The sequence below is a fragment of the Euwallacea fornicatus genome, chromosome 15 (assembly GCF_040115645.1).
Source record: "Euwallacea fornicatus isolate EFF26 chromosome 15, ASM4011564v1, whole genome shotgun sequence".
Taxonomy (NCBI): domain Eukaryota; kingdom Metazoa; phylum Arthropoda; class Insecta; order Coleoptera; family Curculionidae; genus Euwallacea; species Euwallacea fornicatus.
The window spans coordinates 1,963,345-1,978,939 of record NC_089555.1 but is presented as its reverse complement, the minus strand read 5'-3'; the positions used below and the strand labels follow the sequence as shown (position 1 = coordinate 1,978,939).

The following is a 15,595-nucleotide window of genomic DNA, read 5'->3' as shown; positions in this document are numbered from 1 at the left end:
TTGGGCCAAGCGTCTGGAATGCAGCTCGGATTCTCTGAATTGGCCACCACGTTGCTCACCCATTTTTTCAAACCAATGGTACTGGATACTATGAAATGGGGGTTGAAATGATGGGCAAACTCTTTCATGAAGTTGTTCTAGAATTGCTTCATTATCACTGCGTCGAAATGTTACTTGGGTTTGAGCGATAGCTGCGTTTTCTCTTGGGAAAAAGTGACCTCTCTGCAATAGTCCAGGACAGGGTCAATTATTCGATAGAGTTGAAAATACGGGGAGTGTGGGTGGAACTGAAAGGTTTTTTGCTTCCCTAAAGCTCTAAAAGTTTCTCTTAGGCCAGAAAGAAAACTCGCGAGTGGCACATAATCTCTATAACGGACAATTTCGTTTAGAGTTATGTGGAAGTAGTTTTTACGAGGACTCCCGGTAAGCGGAAAGCATAGTGTCTAGGACGGACCTGCCCTTTCCCCAGCTCATTACCAAGAAAATTGTGACCCTTTGCCGGGATTAGAAAAACCAACCACAGCTTCACAATTTTCCTTTGTCCCAACGTAAGACAGCCATAGACCAAAAGAACACCCAGTTTTCACATTTTAACAGGTAATCTTGATCAGAGGACGGTTGATAAGGAAACTCACGTATGAGATATCACCTAGTGATAATTGTGTACCAATAGTTGTATACCTAAGGCCATGATATGTTTAAATTGAAAAACCGTTGAAAATGTCTATTTGTTACAGTTTAAAAAGATTGCATAAGGATGGTTGCATAGAGAGATTCCTATATCAAAATGGAAAACAAAGATGCACATAATTTGTCGCAATGAGTTTGTTGTACTTAAGTAGGCTTAACAAACAATCTTCTAAATATTTGAGTTTAGTATTAATATTTGTGAGTAAACCAACCGGTTAGGCAACCCATAATACCCCCATTTTAGCAAGCGGAATCTGGCCATTGACTAGGTTTGTCAGGGACATTTCTGACGATTTGAAGTGGGAAATCATCACTAGGGTCTGGAGAGACAAAAGAAGATATCATTAGAGCTCCCCCATTAACGCGTGGAACAAAGATAAATAATCGCTTATATCAACACACACCAACATAAACTTTTCATAGAGAATATTTTATACTTTTGGTTTTTTATAATCAAAACATGCCCGAACATTATGAAAAATAATATTTTTCTTTCCGTTATTTTTAGAGGCGTTTATACTTCGGCCCGGTAATCGACATATTTCGCGATGGAACCGTCTGTTTTACGGCTTTTCGCTTTATACGAGTTTTGTTTGACTTATCCAGATGGTATGCCAGGGATTATGCAACACCGGTCTTCAAGAGGAAATCTTCAAAGCTCTTGTTTTTTTATATACACAAGAGAGTCGTTTATCTGCCGCATAGTTTAAGAGGAAACGCTTTCATTTCGGTAGGTAGTAAAATTTCCAGGTAGTCTTTTTTAAGTCCGATCTGCTAGTACATCGCATAAAGCTTATTACTAACAGGAAAAATAAACTCTTCCTGGTATTTTTATTTTCCAATGAACTTGAATTGTGTCGTTTTAAAGCTATTACTGCCTAACATTTCCAACATTCGTGTTTCGTGTTACTTTACAGCGTCTATGTCTTTGTTTACACAAACGTTCCTTTAATACGAAACAGGCTAAAAAGTGCACGTTAAAAAAAATGACGCACTACTTGTTTACAAATCGATTCTTTAAAAATTAATTTATTAACAACACCCATCAAAAACTGAGCACATCGTAACTCTTCGTACTTTGAAGAAATAAATGCTTTTGAGCATTAACAATACATACTTCAAAATAACTTACTGCTTGAGAGACATATTCAATGTCATTTTATGCGATATTTTGAAGGAAATAGCTCATAAATTTATTATAGATTTAGTGGCGAAAAATCCTGAGTATTTGGATATTTGTTACACCAATTCTTTTCTACACGCAATGTACGTCTATAATCAAGCCTCATCCATTCGGAAAATTAGCACTATGTGGATATAGCCAATTATGTGCTAGTTTACTCCTTAATACAGGCAACACGTAGTGCCCTTTCGTTTATCAATGGACATTGATGCACATGATATCCATGCACTTTGATATTTTGGTGAATACGCCGCGATGAACTGTCCGTTACATTCACCAGAATGTCAGAATGTATAAATTTTAAGATGCTTTTTCATAAAAAGCTCAGATAAAAGTAGGAAAATGTGTACAGAGTAATACAAGTTTCTCCATGACGTGGCGGAGAGGCGTCGCGCTCAAAACTCATTCTATTCGTTCGAAAAAAGAGACGCACCCTAAAATCCTCTATCCATTTTTCTACATCGCTTAATGTCCCTAAATTGACGATTCTTCAAGTAGAGAAATATTAGCGAGCATTTTTGAAAAAATCCCCATATCAACGCTATGTAACTTATCAAATTCATACGTTTCTCTCACAACCTATAGCAATGTCTGCACAGCGGTTTCTCATTCCAACAATATGTATTAGAACTTTCCGCGTGGTCTAAATCAATAAACGATCAATTTTATTGGTAGGTGTGTTGTAAACCACTGTTTACACAGTCTAGAGTAAACCGCCCTCAGTTTGAATAATCGTACAATCCTAAAATATCCGAAAGCGCGTGTAAAGGTACATGCCATGGTCACACTTACATGCTTAAGGCCGTTATAAATAAATTGGTTTGGGCTGAAATAAAAATTGCTCCGTAACCTTGATAGCAGATTACAATAAATAATCAAGATTCTATTTCGGTATCAATAAGTAAACGGGTATGTTTAAAACAGTCTTGCTAATAAAGATTTATTATACAAAAAAAATATATATATATATATGTATATGTGGACTCTGGCTGGTAGTGGGCACTACTTTTATACCTATGTCTGTAATTTTATTGACTTCAGTAACAGTATCACTTTCTCGTCTACTGGGAATTTTCGCGGCACTCGGCAACATCGCGCTTAACATGACAAACACTGACAGATCCACTTCAGGCGCAGCTTAAACTGAGACTAAAAAAAGTTGCGCAGTGTTGCCAGGTCCTCCTGAAATCCTCGCTTTATAATTGCGTACTGTAGCGTGAGAAAAAAGCAAATAAAAAGAGCTCCTAGTCATAACGTCATCAGACGCTTTCTCATAGTAATCTGCCGTGGAAATCAGTCTAATAAAAAGGCTTGGCCGTCTATTTAAAGCGCAAGCATGACGTAAGAGAATTTTTACACCAAAATTAATAAACCGGGCTAAATTTAGAGTCTGGATTGGTACCCCGTGTTTATATCGGACCGAGGCCTCTCAGACTCGAGATTTATTTTTAAGCTCGGTCAGATGGTGGCTGCCTGTCCAGCTGTGCATACGGGGGATAAATGTCGGAAAAAATCTTTCCTCAAATTCATGGCAGATCTTTCCATCATGATCTTCCAATTATACACTCGAACTTAATAAAAAATATAGATCAATCTTGTAAAGAGAAACATTGCATTTCTAAGTACGGCCCTGATGGAGTCCTGATGTACTCTCACCTTTGCTCCACTTTATCCAGGTCTATAAGGTCTCCGCTAGTTTTATTTCTGGATAGATGGGGGCACCACCTGCTTGCGAGCGAATCCACTTACTACAGATCGCGATTTCCAAACTTTTCAGAATATCAAGGATTTTCGCAATGTTTCCGGTAGAGGCCAGCAGGCATTACCGTTCCAGAAATAATGTGGTTGTGCTCTTTACAGTTGTCTATCCAGATGGTTATCTAAGGTGATAGATGGCGAAATACCCCTGGACTGGGAATTAAGCTGGATAAATTACGCATATTCACCGATTTTTATTTTTAGTTTTTGCATCATAATATTACCGTTACCTTTCCAAAGAGCTCTTGCCAACATTTCAAGGTGTAACGTCACCATGTAGTGTTTAGAACATTAGCCACGACAGATTGCAAAGCAACAATGCACCTTTTGAGGCAATAACGTCACGCTACGTTGTTGATCCAGAATCAAGTCCAAACTTGATAATTGACGGGGTTTTTGCGTAACGGAGTGGCGAAAAATCGCATTTCTGGATCAATAAACAATCCGAGAAATCTGAAAGATCCACATGCATCGGCAATTAACCTTTTTTAAATCGGGTATTGTTTATCAAATACGGTTGGAGAGAAATAAAGCATAAAAAGGCATGATCTAAGGCCGATTTGCGCGCACTTTTAGCACCTATTTCCATCAGAGTTTGTTCGTTTATCATGTAGAGAGAGACATTTAATTATAAACGTGCACATGTCGCTGCCATTTGGAAACGCATTTAACCAGGAAATAACCTATGGTAACCTGTGCGTATTGACGTCATCAAATTATCGCCAACACATTTATTTTCAGGATGGAGGCTGTAGCATAAATTGCCGGAAAATTCCCGAACAGTTCCAGAAGAGAAAATCTCATGGCTGGGGGAACACACCTGTTTGTGCAAATAATTTTATTTCAGCTCAAATGTTTTGACAAAGGAAAAATGAAATGATGCGAGTAATTTTTGGAAATTTGGCAATATGGACTGCACGATTGCAAACCATGACAGCGCTATTAAACAGGAAGTTTCCAAAAATGCGGGCAATATTCTGGAAATGAAAACTTTTTGGCTAAAAATTGTACTTATGCTTATAAATTGTTTTCGAATAACTTACCCTTACGAAAATACAGCTCTTCAAAATTTCATGGTGAAAGTGATGTTACCTAAACTTTTCTTCCAGTTGATGAAATTTAATGAATTTATTTCAGAGTAATAAATTTATTTTGCTTTATTTGAAAACAATTTGAATACAAGTATATTGTGGATTTGGTATCTAGGTGAGACAGTAAAGAATAAACGCTAAATTCCATTATTTCTGTAAAGCGTGTCGACAAAATGGCGTTTTCTGGTAAACGGTTTGGTTCCCGTACATTAACGCTGGGTACCTTTTTTTCTTAAATACTTCAAACATCTAATAAACCACATAACAGTTAAAAACTCCAAGACCTTAAAGGTTTACTGATAAAGGAAATGAGGCTAGCCTTCTCTCCGCCTCCCTGAAGATGTAGAAAGAAGTGTTAAGTCTTGTCTTATTAACCTTGGTATGATACACGAGCGCCCCAAAATTAATTCATTTTCTTCAACTGAAAAAAAGTTATTTAAAAAATACAATTATCGCTGTAAAATTTTGAAGAGCTGTATTTCCGTAAGGGTAAGTTTTTGGAAAACAATTTATAAGCATATATATAATCTTTTGATAAGAACTTTTCAATTCCGAGAAATTGTCCACGTTTTTGTAAACATCCTGCATATAAAATATTATACAGTCTGTCTGAGATGATGAAGAACGGCATGAGGATCTCAGAAATACTCATAGATGCAAAATCGATTAAATTAGGAAAAGATACGCAATTTAAAGCAAATTACTAATCTGTTTTTATACCGACTAAATTTCGAATGGTGACGAAAATATTCGGAAAAAAAACGAATTTGGCGGTTTTCGTCGTTCACATATTTCTTATACGAATACAGTCAGAGGAATTTTGCATTATTAAAACACTTTTTTGAAAACTTCATAGTAGTGTTGCTAATTTTCTTGTTACGTCCTTACTTTCAGAGATAAATTGTTAAATTTTTTATTTTCATATAGGCGCAATACCGAATACGTACATATTTACATTTTTAAAATCGTTACAAAATTAACTTTTTAGTCATGTATTGGATTTGGTATTTTTCTTAAAAATTCTAAAAGTTATAGTCATTAAAATATTTTTTAATATATCGGCTACGATTTTGACTTATAGGAGTGGTATACAATAAATAAATAAACGCTATGGAATTGAGAAAAAAAATTTAAATTGTAAAACCTTAAACTTCTTTGACATATGCATAATTATATTGGCTTAAATGTATTCCTGAAATTAGCATAAAATAAGAAAAAAAAGTTAATTTAATTATGTTTTTAATAATTACAACACGGCTAAATTTGAATAGAATAGAAGTTTAAAATTACAACTGCTCAAAGCAACCATCATTATATCATTGTCTAAACATAGGTAAACCCTTTTCACCGTTTTCATAGGGTTTATTTATTTGCTGCAATGTTTTAATCGCTCTAACTCAGTTTCTGAGAAAAATACGAAAAGTAATACATGACTGAAAAGAACAATTTTGATGATTTTAAAAATGTAAATAATTATTTTTTTATCTTCGAAAGTAAAGACTTAACAAGAATACTAGCGATACAGCTATGAAGTTCAAAAAGTATTGGCGTTTCCGAGATCTCCACGCTCTTCATACTTTTCTGGGACAGACCGCAAAAAAATAAAGTTTTCTAATCGAAAGGGTTAAAGCTTGAAGATAGTAATTGCGAATTATCGCGAAGCTTGGCAACATTGAAAGTTCCCTACGCTGAGTTAAGAAACTGAAGAGTAAATAATTAAAGGTCTGAAGCGAGGAGATGCTCGATAATTTGATACTCAAGACGTCAAAACTTGACACTTCTCTATGAATCAACACATAAAGAACAGCGCTCTGTTGCCAGTTGCTCGACTCTCACAAATTACGTTTAACGTTTTAAGTAAATATCAATCCTGCCGAACGAAAATGCTGCGAATGTTGCCTTGCAGCTCTTCTTCATTATTTACTTTCGCGCTTCCTTGTTAAAAAATCTATTCTAGAGAAAATCACTAAATTAAGATCCTGATCTAACAGCACTAGCACGTGACTAATATTTGATAATCCCTCGGGATATTCCAAATAGTAATCACGAAATGGCCGAACATCGCGGTGTGGATTTCGACGAGTGATGCACCCACGCAAATCGGGCCTGATGGCGGGTTATTTTGACCATTCGGTCGATCATTTTCCAGAGCTGGATGCGATTCCCTCGAGATTTAATTAATTTTTAGAGCAGACATAACAGCTAAAAGTTTCATCGATGTCGGTCGATTCATTCGGTTCGTGTTTGAAATTTTATTACTGAGTTTTGATGGCTCGGGCTTTGCACCGAAATGTTTGTTTCGATTCGGTCGATTTAATCGTCATTATTTATTTTAGATTCTAATTAGTTCCGATTTGCAAAAATTGGGATGAAATTGAAAACGTTCCAGACGCACACATTTCATAGATGATGAAATTCATAAAGCCAGAATGTTTGGGATAAAAACTGAGCGATAAAGAAGACAGGGGCGTCCATAAATCACTTGAAACCAGACTTTTTAGTCATAATCTAGGTGTCTGGTCGATTATCTTCGTTTAGTGGCACTGATATTTTTAGGATCTCAATTAGATTTTTGCGTATGTTTTTTCAAGATCAAATTTTACGATTCGCGATTTAATATGACGTTCGGCGTTTTGGTTAAATTTAGCGTTTTCAAGGAAAAAAGGAGGGAACGGTTTTAACAGAGTGACGATTCTTTGCGCCTTGGTAACATCCTGTAATGCGATAAGAGGTTCAGCGTCAATCTCCTTTGTGGAAAAAATTACGTTCTGGGGACGTAAAAGTATTTATAACAATAGTTAAATTGACGATCATTAATTAACTTGATGTACAGTCTTATTTTCAGGGTCATGTTCCTTTCAACGCGAGACATACTTACATGACAAAATAGTTGGCAACATTTCTAGGAAATTCCTGTTGTATCTGCGTATAGGATTAGATAAACTAGCTTGTTTTTATGATTTTATCCAGACATTAGAACTTTTTTTAATAGTTGCACATAATCACGATTAGTTTTCACACGAATTTCGGCTGAGATTTTGTAAAAAATTGCTAAGTTGGACGTAGCATCAGGCCAATTTCATAGAAACACAACGAGTGTTCGAGATCATTTCGAGCTGAAAATCGGTGAAAAACCATTATTTTGACAGTTATGGGAATTATTCTATAACCTTCGGGTCGGCCGAAGATACACGATGGTTGATTCGAAGACCTGTATAGGACATTTCTGGTGTACGTACGTATAGAATTAGGCAAACTGGTTCGTCTGCTTTCACGATTTTACCTAGGTATAAAATTTTTTTTTAAATAGGCACTCGCACTTAAACAATGTTGTTGAAATTGATCGTTTTCATTTCTTCCTGTTGAAAGAATTAAAGAATTTGGGTTAATTAAAAAAAAACAGGTAAATTTCAAGAAGAAATACATCTAAACTACTCAAAGTGTTTTTCAAGTTGTATTTAACACCAGGTATACCACGTCAGTCAAAATGACAGGCTTTAAAATTGTATTTTCAAATTCCTACTTTACTTCTTTTTAAAGCAATATCGTGGTATTTGTAGCGACAATTAACTAAATAACACCATATGGTAGTTTCACTTGTTTTTTGTTTAAAACCAAAAAGTTTTTGATCATTATTGGCTTTTTATACCTGATCAGTCGAAATGTCTGTTACATATTTCTAGGTGATGGAGTAAGTGTTGTGCAGTTATGATAAATACTGCGAAATTGCAACTGGACCAAAACGAATGATATTCGGGTTGATTAACTTTTGAGGGGTGGCGTTCGTAAAATTTTGTTGAGAATATTGGAAAGAAACATTTCTTTGAATACGAAAATACTCGAAATTAAATACCTTGGTAAGAAAATTAAACACAGAGAAAAATATTAACCTATTGTTAGTTTCAATTCGTGTTTATAATCATCGTCAGGTACCAAAAATGGCCAAACGAAAGGAATCTTCTATGTTTTCGAAAAATATAACCGACAGGCTTATTGAATGTTCGAATGTTAAAAATTAAAAGTGTTCTAAAAGCGAAGGCGAATTATCGGATAACCAAACTGATCCACTCATCAGAAACAATAAGAAAGCAACACAAAGCAAAATCTCCGCATGTAAGAATTGCGAAAAAATTAATGTAGTTTATCATTTTTTTAATTAATATGTAGACTAGCAACTCGATCAACCACTTTTTTTAACACTAGTCACTTTTCTATCGGTAGAAATAAGAATAGTGAAATTGTTAATATATCTAGAGTTGAAGGGGGAAATACATATACAGGGTGTTTCCTAACCACGTGTAAAAAATTTAAAGGCGTAATCCTCGACTGATTTTGAGTCAAAAATATCAAATAAACATATGTCCGCAAATGCCTTGTTTCCAAGATACAGGGTGTTGACTGAAAGACGTTGAAAAAGGTTTTAAATGTTTCTAAAGGTTTGGTGGTATTTACTAACTTGTTTATTGTTAGTTTTTTTTGCTACTTCCACTACTATAAACAAGATAGTCAGTGTTATTTTGGTGTTTTACTCTCTAAATTGAAAGAATTTAGTTCTGTGTCCCAAAAATCAGATTATACCTCAGTTTTGAAAATTTTTCAAATGCCTAATTACACTAATCAAGAAATGGCCGATATGGTTTTTGTTTACGGTCTTGCTGATGGTAAGTGTTTTTCTAAAATTCAAACACCCAAATTGAGTCATTTTGGAAATAAAATCTCTTTTTCTTGTCACATTTCAACACCCCGTTTCTTGGAAACAAGGCATTTGCGGACATATGTTTATTAGACATTTTTGACTCAAAATCAGTCGAGGATTACGCCTTTAAATTTTTTACACCTAGTTAGGAAACACCCTATAGATCGTTGGTTCTTACGAATATTTTTCTCCGAAACTTAATGGGTCGTCTAATTTGCAATTATATATACTTATTGTTGACTATAATAACCACAAAGTACTTTTTTTTGTTCATACTTATTAAACGTGAAACAATGGCGGATTAAAATATACATATCAAAAATCTGCGGTATATTGTGGAGATCGGTAAAATAATCTGTAACAGAGGTACCAAAAAAAAATCGTCAATTTATGGATGCGTACTTTTGATGAACCTAAAAATTATGAAAATTCCTAAAATTCCAAAAAAGGTAACTTTTAAAAAAAGGTCATGTTTCCCTTAGAAATTATTGTTGATCATTTTTTTAAAGCGTTAAACAAGAAATATTCGAGCGGTTCGCACAAAGATCAATAAGTTAGCAACATTCTTGCAAAATTTGAGAGAAACTGGTTGTGTAGTTTTTAAGTTATCGCGTACCGCGTGCCAAAATTCGGATTTCGAGAAAAACGCGTTTAAAGTTTTAGAAAGAGAAACGCCAAATGTAAGCGTTCAAACTTTCACTGGTGTTCTGCGAATAGCCTCCTACACACCTTTCAAGCATATCTTCCCTTGGCAAGTCCTCATATGTCGGCAAAACGTTAATTTACAGATCTTTTTGAAGAGGAAGCGGGTGGTTGCATTGTTCCAGTCCCAGCGTCTCCACCACCTGCAGGCTCCGCCCGACCCGACGTCACCGCACTTTTAACGAGAGATAATACAGAAGGAAACCTGACATCGGTTTCACGATTTTCCTAGAATATTCTAGAAATGTTTTCCTATTGTTTTACGGAAAAAAATTCAATTTTTTTCTACACGTATTTTCCCCTTTAAGAGAAAAAGCTGATTTCTCCATTAAAAAAAAACCACTTCTTCCATTAATTAAACATTTCAGTTGTACATCTGCCATCGGTTTTGTCAAGTAAACCTCGAAAACAAAACAATATCGGTTCCGTAATGACGACTCCGCGTCCCTATTAGTTTTGCTCGTGAAAAATATCATATTTCGGGCAAAATTTTGAAAAGTAATTGCTAGTTAAATCGGGTCAATTCACAGGAATCGAATGAGTGTTCGTCCGAAACAGTGCCAGACTAGAAACAGATAAAAAATCGCGATATCAAAACTCAGTTTAATGTGACAGTTCTGTGAATTGTTAGATCATCAATCGGGGGGCCGAAGATATACGACGGTTGCTCGGAGAGCATTTTTAGAACGTGTCTGCCATTCAGCGTGAGGATGAGATAAATTGACCAGAAAACTTGGTTTTCATGACTTCGTAGGTGCATGAGATTTTTTAAATAACTACACACATTCACACATATGGGAGACATGATAGTTTCCAATTTTCCCTGTTCCATAAATTGAAAAGCATGGGTTATTAGGTAAAACGAGAAAACTTGAGGAAAAATATCTCTAAAATGCTCGAACTCTCTTTCAAGTTGCGTTTAAGAAATGTAATAAATTGTTTTATTTTAAAGAAGTTTCATTTCCTCTCTAAATGAAACATTCTTGCCGTATATTTCATGACTATGACCCATCAAAATATTCGTTCGATACTACTTTTTCGTAGGGCCAATAGATGAAAGTTTGGGCGAAATTACTAAGAGGGCAATATCAATGGAAATCTTTAAATATAAAGACAAAGTATTTCCATGGAGTTTTCATGGAAATTATCTTCCAGGTAAACTTGCCGGTAAGTGGATCCAGTGGCTCTTGGGGGCTCGTTCTCGATTCAATACGATGATTTTTTTTCATGCTTCCTCAAACGCACATTTTCCTCCTTTCTAACCGATAACAAGGTGACTCATTACTTGAAACACTCGCGTGGAAACATAAACAAAACCGATTTCAAAACTCCACTGCAACCTGGTCCCTTCCTACCTCTTATAAAAATTCCTCCTATGGGAACATCATTTCTTCTAATTAGGCTTTAAAAACCAAAGAACATCGTTTCGTTAATTGTGAATCGGCGGATCAACGTGTTTTGGTTTAGTAAAACATTTAAACAAAAATTCTGGGAATCGTTATATTATCCCATTCGAGTGGTTTGAAACGAACGATGGTCAGTTGGGAAATAATCAGAACAGACCTGAATTATCAGTATCAATGTACAGGGTGTCATATTCGACTTTGAACATGGGGATCAGGAAAATCGTAGGAGATAGAAAGTATTGAGGAACTGAAACGTCATATCTCCGAGAGACTATTTTTATGTTGGAGCGCAGAAGAAAAAGCTTTAGGAAAGCATTCTCCATTTTCATAATTCTATGTAATTTGAAATCGAAAAAATAAGACGAAAATTGTAATTATCGTTATTTCCGGATATCTCCAGAAGTGATTGATCCTTTTTTTAATTCAAAAGGCAAAACACTTCTCGCATAAAACACAACTTTGCCTTCGTTTAACCGACTCTGCATCTGCTACGATTTCCGAGCACCCCATGTTGAGAGTCAAATATAGGACACCTTGTACCTGTAGTGTTATCAATTTAGCTTATGGCTTATAGCAGTTTTTGGGTTTACTGGGATATGAGAGTAAATAACATAGACACGGCTTGTAGTGGGTGATAAAAAAATTATTATTTTTTTAAAATTAAATGCTTGTGTATATTTGCAGCAACCAGTAGCAATTTTGAAATATGTTTTATTTATTTTTAAAAAGATACATTATGCCACATGTTAAGCTCTAAAGATGCCTTACATATAATCACATTTTCATGTAGTATTTAAATGGTTTTCCAGGATTGTTCCTCGTTTATGTTTCTGTGAGGAATTGATACAATTTAAACCTCGTTGAAGGGCATGATTGGACATTTAAACCGGTAAATTACCAGTGAGTTATGGACAATTTCAAATAATGTCATTCACAGGGATAATTTTACCCGTTTGGTTAGGCAAATATCTTAGAGATAATTTATCAAATTATCTTACAACCTCAACACTTTTTTGACATTTTCTTACAGGTATTTGTACTAGTATGAAGATTGATATTGACAACAACTATTAGGTACGTTTGCCAATACTAGGGTTAACATGTGTTTTTAGGTGTTATTGTCCCTTGGCTATTTTAAATTCCCTCTCCGCGATTGAGAAAAAATACATATTTTTCAATGAGACATAAGAATCTACTGAGATATGAACGTTGCAGAAAACTGCTCAGGATCGAGGCATCCACTGCCCTATTTTAAGTGTTTTCCCATTAACTTAACTCGATAGAACTGGAATATTTTTATGAGTTTATTTGCCAAATTTTACATTTTTATTTCTGGCATAATGACAAAACTAATATCCGAAAACTGGGCATATGCCTCGAAACGAGAAAAAAAGACACTTTTTGCTTTATTATATTAAAAACGGCAATAAATACTTAGAAGACACGCGAGAGCCAAATTTCTTTAGTCACGGACTAAAAATGAAAAAACGCGTATAGAATGGATGGCCACTTATAGCGACTAAAGTCCGTTATTTCTTCTATAAATATTACTATTATGTCTGTGTTCGGAGCCAGAGTCATCATTGAGCAAAAACGCTTAACGCGAAACTTTAAATACGCAATTTAGATATTTAAAAAAATCTATGGTTTCATGAAGTTTAAACATCTCATGATATAGAAGTCTGTCAGCTTGAAATCACCCAGATTGAAATAGATTTTCAAATCGATAAATCAAATTAATTCTCCTGTAAAACGTTCAATACAACTGCACTTAACAAGATCTATTTATAAGATATGAAACGAAAATTTGGGTTATTTATAATAAGCGACTTCCTGGATCTCAAAACGAATAATTAAATTTGAGATTAATTCGTGTTTTTAACGGCTAGTTCAGTCACACTGCGCACTCAAATTAAGAACAGATGTTGAGATTTGTTTCAGGAAAACGTTTAATATTAATATTGCTCTAAACTGTTCTGTTTCTCTAAAAAAATAACTGACCACTATCAGCCGCATGGGCAGCGCTATTGCATGCTGATTTTTCTTTAATCTATAATCGACTTCAATCGGCGATTAAAATACGGTTTCGATTAAAGAAAAAATACGTAATATTTATTTTTGTTTATCATCAAAGCTTATTTTGTGCTATAAACGAGACTGAGACGTCCCGAATTTACCACTTCCATTGACAGGCATGCAAAAAAAAAAACGATTTTATTTCGCACCTAGTTATAAAATGAGTGTTTTAATCTGACCACATCCTCAGAGGAGCAAAATTGTTTATCGGGCTTTATCTGTTTTCTGTCTCGATTTCCTAAATGAAATATTTTTACCCAGCGCTGTTAATTTAGGCTAAGTATGACAGACAGTAAATTTCTCCAATTTATCGATTTTTTTGATCATATATGTAGGCACTTAACTGAAAAATCGCTCTGAAAACAAACTTATTAAAAATCAAATTAATATACTTTGTGTATGACGCAAAATCGCCTTTTTATTGTTTTGTATAACATGAATTAACATAGTAGGAAAAATAGTTGATTTTGGCAACGGCCGACTAAGTTCAAATGTGGCATAAAACGTGCTAAGTGAATTATAAAATCCGCAATAAACATCGCTTTTATATTATTAAAAATCTGTTACTACAGCCAAGTCTGCTAGTAAATTCTCATTTTATTATTTATTATGCTTTGTACTTATAAGTTTCCATAGGAGCACGGCCGATCAATTTACCATACAACGTAGGCGTGAATAAACACGAAAATACTTACTTATGGTTTTCGATCTGGTCACAACCTTGTTTCCTGTAGACTCCATACCCATATTTGCTCGAGGTTTTAACGAAATTATCGTCCGCGAACTTCCTACATCACTGCTACGTGCCACAGAGATCATTGATGATTACCACGATCAGGCATCACAGATAATCACAATAATTCTTCAGTTTTTAATTTCTTTCTTAAACGCACTATCTGTGGAAGAAGGAGATATTTTAGTTTTTGGTGTGAGAAATATCAGGATTGCTTTACAATTCAAGATTCCAACTCTCCTTTAAATAGTCATACCTCTAAATGTCCAGCCAATCTTAACGATTTCTTCAAGAAATTCAACGGAACTAAAGGAAAATTGTCTTTGCAGTCACCAAATCTGACCTCGCGTGTCCACAATTCGCGCGTCGAAACTCAAAAAAATTATTTTTGGAACCGCCGATGCACTTGCTGTCCGAGAGAGTGAAAAGATACGACTAAATGTTTAAGTTTAGCTTTTTGGCTCGGTTACCGGTATATTCTTTTCGGTTTTTCATACGGAAATAGAATCGACAATTTTCGAAGAAGTTCTCTTGTTCATCCCTCCAGGCCTATAAAGGAAGGTTGAGGAACTCTTTGCCAGACAAAGTAGGATCCAAGAGTCATTGATCTTAGTTCTTTTAAGTTTTTTCATAACGTTCATCCCAGAAAACGTTTTTGGTATATGAAGGAATAAGAAAACGGCCAATTTTTTTCTGGGTGTGCATTTGGACAAGCCGTCCTGAAGTAAACACGTCTCGAGCAAGTGCACAATATGGACGTATTAAAGAACATTCACCTCTATCTGAGATCTCGACCTGATTCCTGCACTGTGTGTGGATGAGGAACATTCTTCCATGTCCTGGAATCACTGATTGTGAATACAGCTTCCATTAGAGCCCTTGAGGTGATGCTCGGCCTCAGCATCTTGGACTTAATGTTTAAATTAGAGGCGATATTCAGCTGGACTGCTTGAGGGATTAAGTTGGTAATAGAAATTGAAAAAACATAATCGTAAGAATCCTTGCACCATAATTGTTCAGTTTTTAGTGTGTCAAATCGCTTATAAGTTAGTCTTTTTCAAGCGTGTAAACCTCATACAAGTGAACTTCACTTGAACCAGTTTAATCCATGAATATGTCGTTTCTATGTATGTTTGGTTAAAAAATGAGACTTGAATAATTTAAAGGTGATATAGCCGATTTTTAGAACTTTTTCGCATATATGACGAATTTGGAATCCCAGTGCGTCTAATTCCCTATCACAAAACTGCATGAAGTTTA

General features: G+C 35.1%; 1 protein-coding gene across 1 annotated transcript in view; it reads right to left on the bottom strand.

The window, feature by feature from the left end:
* Positions 1 to 14,769, bottom strand: part of RhoGAP102A (Rho GTPase activating protein at 102A) — a 33,079-nt gene extending 18,310 nt beyond the window's left edge. Inside the window, exons 1-2 of the mRNA XM_066290574.1 lie at positions 14,592 to 14,769; positions 14,298 to 14,498 (exon numbers count right to left, since the gene is read on the bottom strand). The gene's annotated coding sequence lies outside the window, so the exon portion shown is untranslated. The remainder of the gene's footprint in view (positions 1 to 14,297; positions 14,499 to 14,591) is intronic.
* Between the last annotated feature and the right edge of the window lie 826 nt (positions 14,770 to 15,595).